Raw genomic sequence first — 16,003 nt, 5'->3', positions numbered from 1 at the left:
CCCATTCCCACCCCCCCACCAGGCAATTTTTTGTTCTGCTGTACCTACAGGGGCTGATCCGTTGCCATGGAAACTGCTGGCTGGTGTGGGCGGGAGGGAGGCAGCCGTGGCCTTGGTGGAGAGCTTCAGAGACTGCCATGTTCCTGGCTGTGGAGATGTAAACATGCATGGGTGTGTGTGTGTGTGTGTGTGTTTTGTTTGTTTTTTAACAACATATTTTTATTGATTTCAGACAGGAAGGGCGAGGGGGAGACAGAGAAAAACGTCAATGATGAGAGAGATTCACTGATTGGCTGCCTCCTGCATGCCCCACACTGGTGATGGAGCCCGAAACCCAGGCATGTGCCCTGACCAGGAATCGAACCGTGACCTCCTGGTTCGTAGGTTGATGCTCAACCACAGAACCACACCATCCGGGCTCAGGTGTTTTCTTTAAAATCTCAGCACATCGTTGCCATGTCTCTCTGCTTCTTGAAAGAGGGAGCGAGGAGGTCAGTGACACTAGTGAACACACTCTGCAAGGAGGGTCAGACAGCCAGGGAGAGGGCACTGGGCTGCCCTGGAGGTGTGCTCACCCGCCTGCCCCATGTTCACTGCATCAGAGCTGGTCCCACAAAAGCCACGGCCACAAGCAGTGGACGGGCAGAGGACACCTATCGACCTGTCGTTCCCAACGAGGGCCTGAGGGCAACGTCACCAGGAGCCGTGACTGGCAGCTGGCGGGCAGGCGTCTTCTTTTGTGACTTCCTTTCATTCTGCGATAAATCAAGTTCTTCCTGTTGTTGTTCATCCTCACCCAGGATATTTTTTCCATTGATTTTTTTTTTTGAGAGAGAGCGGAAGGGGGCGGGGGGGAGAGAGAGAGACATCGATGTGAGAAACACACAGATCAGCTGCCCTCTGCGCCCGCCTTGGACCAGGACTGGCCAGGGAACACACCCACAGCTTAGACACGTGCCCTTGACTGGGAATCAAACCTTTGACCCTTTGGTACGCATGCCGATGCTCATGCGTGTCAGAGGTGACACGTGAACTCATTTTTTTGGTTTATTTTTAATGCCATTTAAATATATAAAATAAATATCAAAAATATAAGTCTTTGTTTGACTATGGTTGCGAAGATCAAAAAATTTCTAAATGTGACACGGCACCAGAGTTAAGTTAGGGTTTTTCAAAATGCTGACACGCTGAGCTCAAAAGGTTCGCCATCACTGCTCTAACCACTGACCCACACTGGCCAGGGTGAAGCTGGCTTGTGGTCACCTTCTGGTCCCCCTGGGGTGGTCTCCATTCCTTCCTCTTCGTCTGCCGCATTTCGGCTCAGAGCCTGGGTTTGGGGACACAGGAGAGGTGGGCGTCCGCCCTTGTGAGCCAGTATCTGATGCGGACTCGGCCCACGGTCAGTGAAGCTCTCCAGGTGGGGCCCACGTGGATGAAAAGGACACAAAGCGACAAGTACAAAACCCTGGTACAAAAGCGACATCTGCTTCCGAATGAATGTGTCCAGAAGTCACAATAACTCCTACAAAGTATTACTCAGTTGCTCCAGCGCCATCAAGTACCACACATCAAAAAAAGACAACCAATATTTTATTCATGAGCCCCCTGGCCCACCTCTGTCACTTTTTTCTCCCGTGTGGTTGGGTTTCGGACACACACTCGTGCGTTACCGTCTCCTACGAAGGTAATTTTTTAAAAATATATTTTATTGATTTTTTTACAGAGAGGAAGGGAGACGGATAGTTAGAAACATCGATGAGAGAGAAGCATCGATCAGCTGCCTCCTGCACACTCCCTACCGGGGATGTGCCCGCAACCAAGGTACATGCCCTTGACCGGAATGGAACCTGGGACCCTTCAGTCCGCAGGCTGACGCTCTATCCACTGAGCCAAACCAGCCAGGGCTACGAAGGTAATCTTGCAGGATAGGTTTTGCTGTTGTTTGTTTCTGTTCTTTTTAAAGAGAGAATAATGCCCTTGCTGGTTTGGCTCAGTGGACAGAGCGTCGGCCTACAGACCGGAGGGTCCCAGGTTGGATTCCAGTCAAGGGCCCATGCCTGGGTTGCGGGCTCGGTCCAACGTGCAGGAGGCAGCCGATCCATGATTCCCTCTCATCATGGATGTTTCTCTCTCTCTCTTCCTCTCCCTTCCTCTCTGAAATCAATAAAAATATATTAAAAAATAAAAATAAAAATAAAGAGAGAATGAGGAGGATAAGGCACCCTTTGCTCCGGGTGGCTGAACGAAGGACAAGCACGGTGCGGAGGCGCCCGGACCTGCCACATTCTTGGAGACAGAAAGCAGATGGTGGTGTGACCTGGTGCGGGTCACTGTTTAACAGGTCAGAGTTTCCGTTGACAACCTTGGAGGCGGGTTGCACAATAAAGTGAGTGTACTGAACACCGCTGGTCAAACACTAACCGGGGGTCCTCAAACTGTTTAAACAGGGGGCCAGCTCACTGTCCCTCAGACCGCTGGAGGGCCGGACTATAGTTAAAAAAAAAACTATGAACAAATTCCTATGCGCACTGCACAGATCTTATTTTGAAGTAAAAAAACAAAACGGGAACAGATACAATATTTGCATTTGCATGTGGCCCACGGGCCGTAGTGGGAGGACCCCTGCACTGAACGGCTCGGCCGCCTGGCCTTGGAGGGAACCTGACCCAGGCCCCTGTGGAGCCGCAGGCCCTGGTTCTACGTGCGGTGAGCAGGTGAAACTCAGCAACAAGATGGGCCACGCCTGACTCACCTCCGCAGGCTGCCGGCCCCAGGCTGGGCTGGGCCGGGCCGGGCGAGTGTCTCTTCCAAAGGCTCCCCCTCAAGCAGGACTAGGAGCCTGTGGAGCCCGAGGCCTTTGCGGGCCCCTCTGCATCGCCCTGGTGTCAGGCTTTTGCCTGAGCCTCTCCCCAAAAGCACTAGCCATTTCTTTTAGCCGCCCTGGGGCCTCTCCCATGCATTGGACCAAATGGAAATAATAAAAAAAACTTTTTGCAGCAAAAAAAAAAAAAAAAAGTTGCCCTCGCCAGTATGGCTCAATGGAGGGTCCTGACTGAAGGGTCCTGGGTTCCATCAATGTGTCTCTCTCACATCGATGTTTCTCTCTCTGCTGTGTCTCTCCCTCTTTCTTACACTTTCTCTAAAAAAATAAATTAAAAAAAATGAAAAAATAACCTTAGGTTAGGATTAACAACAATAACAACAAAAGGTTAAGATGGTAAATTTTATGTTATGTGTATCTTACCATGATTTAAAATTTTTTGCTTTTATTTTAACTCATATTTATAGATTTGTTTTTATTGAATGCTTTTAGAGAGAGAAGAAAGGAGAGAGAGAGGGGTGGGGAGAGAAAGAGAGAGAAAAAAACATCAACTTGTTCCACTGATTCACGCATCCATTGGTTGAATCCTGTATGTGCCCTGACTGGGGATCGAACCCACAACCTTGGCGTATCAGGACGATGCTCTAACCAACCGAGTACCCAGCCGGGGCTCATTCATGTGTTTTAATTTCCAATTACAGTTGACATTCCATATTGCCGTGTGTTAGTTTCAGGTGTACAGCCCAGTGGTGAGAAAATCAGGTACCTTACAGAGGGGTCCCCCCACCCGCCTCCTTCCAGTCCCCAGCTGGCCCCATACGCAGCTACCACCCTATCACTGACTGCATTCCCTGTCCTGCACTTTACATCCCAGGGACTATTCTGGAGCGACCAATTTGTGCTGCTCAATCCCTTCACTACAATTTAAGATTTTTACAAAATGAGATGAACCCCAAGAGGAAGAATGCAGAACAGTTATAATACGTGGAGACGATCAACCAACCCCGGGCCCTGGAGCGGCAGCTCGCTCTCGGCCGAGGTTAAGGGAAGGAGTGGCCGCGCGACATGCCTGCAGGTCTGGGGAAGTTCATGGAGAGCTGCCTGCAGGTCTAGGGAAGTTCATGGAGAGCTGCCTGCAGGTCTGGGGAAGTTCATGGAGAGCTGCCGTTCTTGGCTTGCGCATTTGGGACAGCTGCAGCCGTGGCCTGCTGCCCCCGAAGCTGTTCCCTTGCGGGGGACAGTCACTCAGAATTTGTTTGCCTTTCTTAGCAAAACGGTCCCCAAAGGTGGCTTTCAACAGGCAGACGTTTTCCCGTCGAACAAACCCCAGGGGACCCCCGTCGGGGCAGTCCGGTCGCTCTCAGTGAGGAATCGGACGGGGGAGTTGGATTTCAGCATCTGGCCAAGAGCGTTTGACTTGTCAACATTTTCCCCACTGTTTTAATTCATCCTTTTTATTTAAGTTTTCACTTCCTGATTTGAGAGAGCGAGAGAAACATTGACTTGGCGTTCCACTTATGCATCCATTGGTTGCTTCTTTTAAAAAATATATTTTTTAATTGATTTCAGAAAGGAAGGGAGAGAGACAGGGATAGAAACATCAATGATGAGAGAGAACTGTTGATCAGCTGCCTCCTGCACACCCCCCATTGGGGATCGAGCTTACAACCCGGGCATGTACCCTGACTAGGAATCAAACCTTGACCTCCTGGTTCATAGGTCAAAAAGCTCAACCACTGAACCACACTGGCTGGGCCACTGGTTGCTTCTCGTATGTGCCCTGACCGGGGATCGAACCCCCAACCTTGGCATATGGGGACGACGCTCCAACCAACTAAGTTACTGGCCGGGACTAATTCATTCTTTATATACAGTTTTGTTTAAGTAAGACCCATTGGTTTTCTCATGTTGACACCCCCCCTCCCCTCCCCCTGCCCTCGCTAAGTACACATGATGAGTATAATTGTAACTCCCGTGGGGAGAAAAAAGGGGACATCTGTAATACTTTCAACAATAGAAACCAATTAAAAATAAATAAGGGGGGGGAGGGGGAAGTGGGAGAGATCTGTAATGCTATCAACAATAAAAATATATATAAAAAATCTAAATATGAATAAATAAATAAACACATATTAGTCCGAAAATCTTTTTTTGTTTTGTTTTGTTATTTGAAGAGTAAGTATGCCTTCCTGTCCAGTCCAGTGCGTTTTCATTTGAATACAATGCGAGTGAGAGGACGCAGCTCTGGGCCCTGCGCATCTCCCTCTCACCGGAGCCCCGGGTTTGAGCAGCTGCTGCTGTAACAGGCTCTTCTGGTTGAAATCTTCTTAAACAAAACAGTGATATGCTTACTAGCAACATCTGTGTTCAAAAAAGACGAGCCCGGGGCTCGTCCTAGACCAGTGATGGCGAACCTTTTGAGCTCGGCGTGCCAGCATTTTGAAAAACCCTAACTTAACTCTGGTGCCGTGTCACATATAGAAATTTTTTGATCTTTGCAACCATAGTCAAACAAAGACTTATATTTTTGATATTTATTTTATATATTTAAATGCCATTGAACAAAGAAAAATCAACCAAAAAAAATGAGTTCGCGTGTCACCTCTGACACGCGTGTCATAGGTTCACCATCACTGTCCTAGACCGTGTGTTGTCCTCGCCTGCCCCGTGGCTCCTGCGTCCATGTTAGTGAGCGCACACTCTAGGGGAGGAAGGCCCGAAACCAGTTCTTCCACATTGCTGAGTGGAACTGCGCTCATCACCGGGACGCGCCCTCCGGCCCTGACCGTAACTCGCAGGTCTCCTCTCCCGGCATGAAGGAGCCCATCCCACCGCCTGCCATATTCTCTGGCTGATCCACAAATGGTGTTTTCCTTTTGCTGTTAGTCCCCATCTTCCTTCTGCTTTCAATTTCCTATTTGGAAGAGGCCCGCTTCTTAGAATAAGACAAAAATGCCTCCTGCAGCCGCTCGTTCCCCTTACATTTTTGGCTGTCATGCTTCTCCCCCTTGCCATCAGGATTTCGTCTAATAGTGCTTTAGTTACTTTCCTATTTTAAGCCCCTGCCTGTCTTCTTAAAAAATAAAATTGATGGATTTGAGAGAGAGAACGGAAGTAGTTACTTTCCTATTTTAAGCCCCTGCCTGTCTTCTTTCTTAAAAAATAAAATTGATTGATTTGAGAGAGAGAACGGAAGGGGGGAGAGAGAAAGAGATAGAGAAACATCCATGTGTTGTTCCACTTCGTTATGCATTCATTGGCTGCTTCCTATATGTGCCCTGACGGGGGATCGAACCTGCAACTTTGGGGCATCGGGATGATGCGCTAACCCCCTGAGCTACTCTGCCAGGACTCATCCCCTCCGACTGGGTGGGGATGAGAAACTATAATCAGATTACTGTTCCGCTTCACTCCAGCAGGCTCCCCCTGAAGTGGTCTAAGCCAGGCCCCTGCCTCAGGGCCTTTGCGCTGGCTGTGCCCTGGGCTGGGAAGCCTTCCCTCCATGGGGCGATCTTCCCTGACCTCTGGCCTAAGACATCGCCCCTGGCTTTACTCTCTCTCCCATGACCCCGAGGTAGCCTGCACCTCAGGACCGCCACTCCCGTCGCCATCCTGTGTATCTGGTGACAACCCACCTCCTCCGCTAGAACTGAACTTCCAGGTGGGGAGCCAAGCCCTCTCTCCCAGGCCTCAGAGGCTCCCCAAGGCTCCACGAAAACGTGGGCAACCAATCATGAAGGAAACGCATTGAATGAAACTCTCTCCCTCACTCTCCGGGCCAAGCCTCTGCCTGCTGGTTTCTATCCGCAGTTCCAGCTCCAAGCACTGAGTCTGGCAAACTGGAGGGCCCCCCGCCCCCGCCCATGGTTATGACACGAGCAAATGCACGAATGTACAAGTGGCTGGACAGAAAATGCCGGGTCTCTGCAGCTTGCTGGAGCTTTGTGGTTTCTCACAGGGTGTGAGGGCAGCAGCCAGCTTTGCTTTCCTTGACAAAGCCTGGCTGGTGAAATGCTGTGCGTGAGGCGTTCAGGGGGGAGGGGGAAGGGTGGTCCACTGGCCCCTTCCCCAGCCCGCCCAGCCCCCAGCCCAGTTGTTCTCCGAGATTAGCTGTGTTCAGCCATCAAAAGCTTTCTCACCGTCCCTGCAGGGGCTGGCTTTGCCTGTTGCCATGGAAATGGGAGCTGGGCTGTGGAAATGGAGACAGACCGCAGAGGGTGGAATTTCCTGGGCTCTGAGGGTGAACGTATGTGGGCTCAGAAAGGTCCCCGCACAGGCGAGGCCTGGGCATCCCACACGCGGCCACTGGCCCCGGGGGGCTGCTGAGCACCTGGGACGTGGCTGGTTCCACTGGGGACGCGTTGTCATTGCAGAATGCACACTGGGTTTCCAGGAGTTGCCGCCAACAGAGGTGTCCATCTGAATCCCTCGTTAACAGGTCTTGTGTTGATTCGTGCCACTTGCTTTACTATTATTGGGTGTGTGGTCACTGGAGAGTGTAGAATTAGGTAAGTGACTGGCAGTTGTGGCTGTTACATTATACTCTTTTTATGGATTTGAGAGAGAGGAAGGAATGGAGAGAGGGAGGGAGAAGGAGAGAGGGAGAGAGAGAGAGAGAGAGAGAGAGAGAGAGAGAAAGAGAGATAATATGAATTTGTTGTTCCACTTACCTATGCATTCATTGGTTGATTCTTGTACGTGCCCTGACCGGGGACTGAACCTGAAACCTTGATGTATAGGGATGAGCGCTAACCAACTCCGCTCCCTGCCAGGGCCACATTCGCCTCTATTTTTATTGAACAGCCTCTTCTAGAGCATGTGGGAGTGAATGAATGAATGATCCTTGATCAAAACGAAGACTGCTGCCTGGCCAGCCTGGCTCAGGGGCTGAGCATCAACCTATGAACTAGGAGTTTAATTCCTGGTCAGTGCACATGGAATGTTTCTCTCTCTCTCTCTCTCTCTCTCTCTCTCTCCCCCCCCCCTTCCTCTCTGAAATCAATAAAAACACATTTAAAAAAAAAGAAGAAAATCCTTTGATTGTATAAGTTGCGATTATTTCACCCCGCCGATTACTAAACCTCATTTGAGATAGTGGTTCTCATGTCCTTTCACGCCTAGTGTTCACGTCAGCAAATTTCACGTTCTTTCATTCCGCGCTGTTGATGGGTAGATTGTCTTGAATAAGGCTTCTCCCGCCCATGATTGCAAACACCTTCTCTTGTGTGATATTGTGTGGGACTCAGAACAGAGCTCTCCCGCCGCGGGCAGTCACAACCCCCCCTCTCCCTGCGCCCGGAGACTCTTCGGGAAGGCCCCCCGTTGCTTCATGTTGCAGGAGGGGTTCTGGCCAGCCCAGCATGCAGTTGGGAGACACATGTCTAACTAATTGGAAACGTGTGGTCCCGGAAAAGAAGCAATTCTGGGTGGCTTCCTGGGCCAACCATCAGATTGCGTTTCAGGTCAAAGACGCACTGTGGTTAGTGAGCCCCGCGCTGGGCTGCGAACCACACGGCGCGGACTTGCCTCCCCCGCAGGAAGCTGCGGACTTTCTTGGAAAGAATTCAGCCTTGGCCTCTGTTTCGAAGACACGAGTTTCCAAATCATGAACATACTGCACGCTGGCGATCCCCTCTCTGGGCTGTTCTCCTCTGTGTTCTCTCTTAGCTTTCGTTTTTTGTTTGTTTGTTTGTTTGTTTGTTTGGGGGGGTTGGGGGTGAAACTCTGGCTTCCCCGTGTTCTGAGACACTGGGTGCCTGTTTTGGGGGTCCCGGCCCGAAACTGGTGCCTGTGTGTGTGTGTGCACTGGCCATGCGAACGTGCGCAGCCATCTGGTTCCGGATACGCTCGGTTGAACCAAATTACTCGGGCACTAAATCACGGCCGTGTCAAGACCAAGAATTGCAGGTCCGTGCCTTTGAGCACACATGTGGAGGCACGTCTGTCCAAAGGAATCATCTGCATCTTCCTACGGGCGGAATGTGAGAGAGTCCAAACATCCCACAAATCAATCTTAGCAGCAGCCTCTACCCAGCGGGCGCCCCCACCGTCCCCAGGGCTGCCTCTGCAGACACTCTAGACAGCCGATCTCGGTGGGGAACTGAGTCTTTGCTTAGGGGGTGAAAGGGATCCATCGATGTGATTTAAGGGGGTGGGAGGGCAAGATCCAATCACCCTTTCCTCCCAGGCCTGTTACGTCTGGGGGACGGGACATCTTTACATTTATGTGCATACAGGTGTGTCCACATACAGAATCTCCGATGATCAGTCAGAGACAAAGAAGGTGGCCAGAGCTCTGGGCTTCAGGGATCACATTTTTCTTCCCTAATCCGACAGCCCAATGAAAATCTATTGGTTCCTTTTTGCTGCATTTTCTAGTCTTTCCTTCTGTGCACATCGCAGCGTACAGCTGTCCATGAAATGGGCATGGTCCTTCATTCCCGATGGAACGTCTTTTTGGTTTACTCCCTGAGCATTTCCACCTCATGAAATAGACTTTCAAACATGGCTTCATCTGGAAAGACGGAAAGAGTTTGCCATTTTTTTTTTCTTTTTCCCCCACTTTTCTATCAGATCATTTTATTGTGGAAAATAAAGACATTGAACATGAGAGTACACTCTTATTAAATGTTTTAAGTTATTTATTGGTTTTGTGTTTGTGTGTGTGTGTGTGAGAGAGGGGGGGGCGCGGGGAGGAGAAGAACACAATGCTTTGTTTGGATCAACCCCTTAGCATATGAGGTGATGTTTTAACCATCTGAGCTGCCCGGCCAGGGAGAAGGGTAATATTTTTGACACACTGGGTTAAGTGAGCTATAGTATTAAAATTCATTCCACCTATCTCTTTTTATGACAAAAAGAGAATAAAAAGAGTGAGGAGCCACAGCTGTTAGCAAACTGGGGCTCCTCCGACACGGCCTGGGTCGCTGCAGGAAGGATTTGGGCCCAACCTCAACAAGCAGGGGAGGCTCAGATGGCAGCGACCTCTCCCCCTGGAGCCGCCTAGTCCTTGAGAAGAAGTCTGAATGTCAACATCTGGCCCCGCTGCCAGATAAAACCTCAGTTCAACAACCCGCCGCGGAATGCGCCCTGATTAATGAGCTACATGCTGGACTGCAGTCCAAGCAACATATAGACCTGCCATCCGGCCCGGGAAGGGCCCGGCTTTCTCGGAAAGAGCACAACCCGCCAGTGTTCCTCCATTTCCGCCGCGAGAAGCAGCCAACACTGGCCGTCTGTTCCGCAGGCTGCGGACCTGCCGCCATCACTCACCGCCCCCCATCACTCACCGCCCCCCATCACTCACCGCCCCCCTCCCCGCTCGGCCCCTGGGCCTGTCTGTCAGGCTCTGTCGGGAGGGTGTGCGGAGGGCGGCTGTGGGTGAACGTTGGACACTGTGCTGCACCGCGCCAGCCTATGCCCACGGAAGAAAACTCTGAAATACATTCGGAGCGACACTAAGTAGATAAGAATTCACTGTTTTATTTTTTAATAACGACTTTATTGAGGTATCATTCATGCCATGCAATTCGCCCATTTCAAGTGTACAATTTCAATGGTTTTTAGCATATTCAGAGTCGTGCAACCATTACCCAAACCAATGTCAGGGCATATGCATCACCCCGGGGAGAAATTCTGTGCCTCCCAGCAGCCTCTCCCCATCTCCTCCCAACTCCCCTAACCCTATGCAACATACTAACCTACTTTTTGTCTCCGTAGGTTTCCCTATTCTGAACCACACAAAGTGTGACTCTTTTTAAAAATATATTTTGTATTGATTTGAGAGAGAGGGGAAGGAAGAGAGAAAGAGAACCATTGATTGGCTGCCTCCTGCGCACCCTCTACTGGGGATCTAGTCCACAACCTGGGCACGTGCCCTGACCGGAAATCGAGCGGGTGACTTCTTGGTGCACAGGACAATGCTCAACCGAGTCACACCACCTGAGCAATATGTATGACTTTCCTTTTTTTTAGGAGGGGGGGGGATTCCTAAATGCAATTATTTTTTAAAAATATTTTTCAATTACGTGCACAGGACAATGCTCAACCAACTGAGCCACACCACCTGAGCAATATATATGACTTTTCTTTTTTGGGGGTGGGGGGGATCCTAAATGCAATTATTTTTTTAAAATATTTTTCAATTATTGTTGACATTCAATATTATTTTAGTTCCAGGTGTACAGCATACTGGTTAGACATTTACATAATCTACAAAGTGATCCCCGCAAGAAGTCTAGTACCCACCTGGCACCATACATAGTTATTACAACAATATTGATTATATTCCCTATGCTGTCTTTACATCCTCTTTCACGTAGCTTGATGTTTTCAAGTTCATCCATGTTGTAACATGTATCAGTACTTTATTCCTCTTCATAGCTAAATAACATTCCATTGTATGGATAGGCCAGTTGTTTTTTGTTAGCACAAATACTTAATGTCGCATCTTGCAATTCAAATGGTATCAAGAAGCCAACTTGCATGTACTATCTACCAGCATCTTCCCACTTTCTCTTCCTGAATAACAACAAGGTCTTTCACATCCCTTTGAGGATCTTCCTGAGTAAAATTTCATTTATAAAACACAAAACAACAGAAAACTTTAACACTGAAGGTGCGGTGCTATTGTTTTGATAATATTATTTCTATTTGTAAAGCAATGTGAATGATTATTGTAGACAGACCGCAATATTTGTCTGTTCATAAGTTGATGAGTATTTGGGTGGTTTCCAGACCGTTACGAATAATGCTGCGATCAACATCCAACCTTTCTATCACCACTTCAAGATTTTTTCCCTCAGGTATTTGCAGACCCAAAATCTTGTCCTTTTTTCTTTTCATGCTTGTCAATTACATAAACATCAAATGACTTGCCCGGCCAGTGTGGCTCAGCTGGTTGGGTGGCGTCCTGTGGACCAGGAGCTCGCCAGTTCGATTCCAGGCAGGGCACAGGCCTGGGTTGTGGGCTCCATCCCCGTGGGGGCGCGGGGGCGGGGCACGCAGGAGGCAGCCGATCAATGATTCTCTCTCATCGTTGATGTTTCTCTCTCCCTTCCTCTCTCTGAAATAAAAACATATATTTTTTAAAAAGATAAAGTGACTTCTCCCGTGGATTTGCTGTACCCTTTTCGGATTACCATGAGATGGACAGGCTTTCACCTTTCATTGCGTCTGACTTTCTCGTCTGCGTTCCGATGTATGCACATTTCTCCATTTGGACGTTCCCCTCTTTCTTGGGGACTAATTACAAACTGAATCGGCGTAGAATGCCTTTGAATGGCTGCACATATGGCAACCATTTCCCCCTCTGTCCACATCTGTCATTTATATTTCCCTCCACTCCGTGTGCAAATGTCCAACTGCTATGGAGTCACCTGTGTCAGCACTTTTGTTTATGCGCCTTAACTTCAGCATTATTGTTGGCATTGCCTCGGCCACCCCAAGATCACACCAATAGTCACCTGCGCTGTCTTTCGATGAGAGAGGAAAGGACACCACCACTGGCCCTTCTCCAACCTAAACACTGCCCTCCCACCCCGAGCAGAATCAGTCTCTCTCTCTCTCTCTCTCTCTCTCTCTCTCTCTCTTTCTCTTCCCCCCCACCCCCACCCCACTCTCTCTAAAAATCAATAGAAAAAAATATCCTGGGGTGAGGATTAACAACAACAACAAAAAAATGAAAAGCGGGTCAGAAGGGAATGACATCTCTGACTGGATACCCACGTCCCTGAGAACAAGCAGAGTGTCAGCCAACAGACAGCCCTCAGTTCAATGCCCCCCGTGGAACCCCAGGCCGGGCTCCAAGCAGCGGAGACGCCGCCATCTAAACTCTTCTCCCAAACGGCACAGACCTGGCCAAGGCCGTGGAGACCTCTATCTACAAACCACGCACAGACTCATCCTGCTTGTGTCTGCAGGTCACATGTCCTGCCCTGTCAGCCATCATTTCGGGGTGGTGGGGTTGTTTGGGGGGAAGGGGAGTGGAAATCCTTCCCTTTTCTTTTCTTTTTTAAAATATATTTGTATGATTTCAGAGAGAAAGGGAGAGGGAGAAGGAGATAGAAACATCCATGATGAGAGAGGACCATTGATCAGCTGCCTCCTGCCTGTCCCCTACTGGGGATCGAGGTACACGCCCTTGACGGGAATCAAACCCGGGACCCTTCAGTCCATAGGCCGATGCTCTATTCACTGAGCCAACCAGCCAGGGCCCTTCCCTTTCCTTATTTCCTGGTTCTCTAATGTTCAGCTTTGATTCCAGAATACACTAAGGAGCTAAGCTTCTGTAATTAGTGCACAACAAAAACGAATCAAAACACGCGACGCAATAATATACAGATGACGGGTCATAGAATTGTACATTTGAAACCCATATGATTTTATTAACCAGTCACCCCAATAAATTTTTTAAAGCCAAAGAACTTATTTTTATTGCTTCCCCTTTTGTGCCTGTTTAAATTAAGTCCACACACACAGACACCTCTCCTCGCAGGGTTTGTGCGCCTTTCTGCATAACTACTGTCCGTGCTGCTATCTATTATACCTGTTTTGAATAATAGTTAATAACCTTGTGGAAACACGGCCTCACAACAAATAATTCACCGCCTCTTATTATGGGTTGAATAGTCTCCCCCCAAATTCATATGCTGAAGTCCTCACTCCCCGTTAGTACCCCAGAAGGTAATTACTTGGAGATGGGTTGTTGTTGTTTTATTATTGACATTAGAGAGAGAGAAAGGGAGAGAAACATTGATGTGAGAGCAAAACATCAATCGGCTGCCTCCTACACGCCCAACCCCGGGGATGGAGCCCGAAACCTTGGCATATTGGGATGAGGCTCCGACCAACGGAGCTGCCCGGCCAAGGCGGAGGTGGGTTCTTCACAGAGGCAACCAAGTTAAAAGGAGGTCACTAGGGTGAGTCCTAACCCAGTAGGATTGGTGTCCCTGTAAGAGGAGGAAATCTGGGCACAGATAGGTACAGAGGGACGACGAAGTGAAGACACAGGGAAAAGAGCACCGTTCACAAGCCCAGGGGAGAGGCCTGGAACACATTATTCCCTCACAGCCCGCGGAAGCAGCTAACCCCGCTGACCCCGTGACCTCAGACTTGCAGCCTCCAGGCCTGGGAGGCCGTGCGTTTCTGTGGTCCTTTGTTTCAGCAGGCCTTGCAAATAAATACCCTTCCCCGACCAGAGTGCCCCCCCCCCCCATGCCCTCCTACAAATTCTGGAGCTTATTTAAGCTGACAAGGAACTGAATCTTTATCTAAAGAGCAACTGAATCCATTGACATGTTTTAACCCAAGAAGTCAACATGGGTGCCTTATCTTTCTTTCTTTTTCTTTTTTTTTTTTATTTGTTGATTTGAGAGAGAGAGAGAGAGAGAGAGAGAAACATCAATTTGTTGTTCCACTCATTTATGCATTCATTGGTTGATTCTTTTTTTATATGTATATTTTTTATTGATTTCAGAGAGGAAGGGAGAGGGAGAGAGATATAGAAACATCAATGATGAGAGAGAATCATTGATCGGCTGCCTCCTGCATGCCTCCTGATGGGGATTGATCCCGCAATCCAGGCATGTGCCCTTGACCAGAATCGAACCTGGAACCCAGGCCAATGCTCTATCCACCAAGCCAAACCGACTAGGGCAATTGGTTGATTTTTGTATGTGACCTGACCGGGGATCAAACCCACAACCTTGGCCTATCAGAACGACACTAGCCAACTGAGCTACCTGGCCAGGGCTGGGTGTCTTTTCTTTTTAAAAAAAGCCCACGTTGGCACCAATGCGGACGAAAAGCCAGGACTTATGGATGGAGAAAGGCAGTTGAAGACACGATTTTTTTGCTGGGTCACTGGAGAGAGAGGACGGAGACCCAGACGAGGAGGGGCAGAGCAAAGATGGGAGAGAGGTTTGACCCAGGAGATGCACACGAGGCCCTGGTAATGATGGGGTGTGGCAGGTGGGAAGCGAGGACTCAGGACCTGTGATGGTTAGTTTTATGCATCCACTGGGCTCCGAGGAGGGGCAGAGCAAAGATGGGAGAGAGGTTTGACCCAGGAGATGCACACAAGGCCCTGGTAATGGATGGGGTGTGGCAGGCGGGAAGTGAGGACTCAGGACCTGTGATGGTTAGTTTTATGCGTCCACTGGGCTTGTCTCTGGTCCCAGGTCATTCAGTCAGACTCAGTCAGGTGTTGCTCTGAGGGCATTTTGTAGATATGGTGGTAAGTGCCTATAACCAGTAAGAAGATTTCCCTTGAGTCTGTGGGTGGGCCTCATCTGATCACTTGAAGGCCTGAAGAGCAAACACTGAGGTTTCCCTCAAGAAGAAGAAATTCTAGCTCTGGCCGGTGTGGCTCAGTTGGCTGAGCATCATCCCATGCACCGAAAGGTCATCGGTTTGATTCCCAGGGCTGGACATGGACCCAGGTTGTGGGTTAGATCCCTGATTAGGATGCATGCGGGAGGCAACCGATCGATGTTTCTCTCTCATATCAATGTCTCTGTCTCTGTCTCTCTCTCTCTCCCCCTCCCTCCCTCCCTCCCCATCCCTCTCTCTCTAAAACACATTTTTAAAGAAAAAAGAAGAAATTCTGCCTCAATTCTGCAACATCCACTCCTGCCTGAGTTTCCAGCTGGCCGGCCGGCCCCACAGATCTAAGACTTGCCAGACCCACAATCATGGAGCCAATTCCTTAAAATGAGTTTCTTAAAAAAAAAAACACCTAAACAGATATAGATAGGTAGATAGGTGTAGATACTATATCTATATAAATCTACACACACACACACACACACAAAACTTGTATTCGTTTGCTTGGGTTGCCATGATAAAGTTTAAGCCACAGGCGGGGTGACTTACACAACAGAAATTAATTTTCTCCCAGCTCTAGAAGTCTGAGATCAAGGGGTTGGCAGGGGTTGTTTCTCCTGAGGCCTCTCCTTGCCTTGCAGATGGCCGAGTTCGCCCTGTGTCCTCACATGGTCATCCCTCTGTGTGTGTCTATGTCCAAATTTTCTCTTACAAGGACACCAGTCATATTGGACGAGGGCCTGCCCGTATGAACTTATTTTACCTTAACTGTCCCTTTCAAGGCTCTGTCTCCAAATACTGTTGTATTCTAAGGACCCCAAGATATGAATCTTGGAGGGACGCAGCTCTGTCCACACG

This window comes from Myotis brandtii, unplaced genomic scaffold (genome assembly GCF_000412655.1).
Source record: "Myotis brandtii unplaced genomic scaffold, ASM41265v1 scaffold1554, whole genome shotgun sequence".
Classification (NCBI taxonomy): domain Eukaryota; kingdom Metazoa; phylum Chordata; class Mammalia; order Chiroptera; family Vespertilionidae; genus Myotis; species Myotis brandtii.
The sequence above is the reverse complement of the archived record's forward strand: the minus strand, read 5'-3'. Positions refer to the sequence as shown.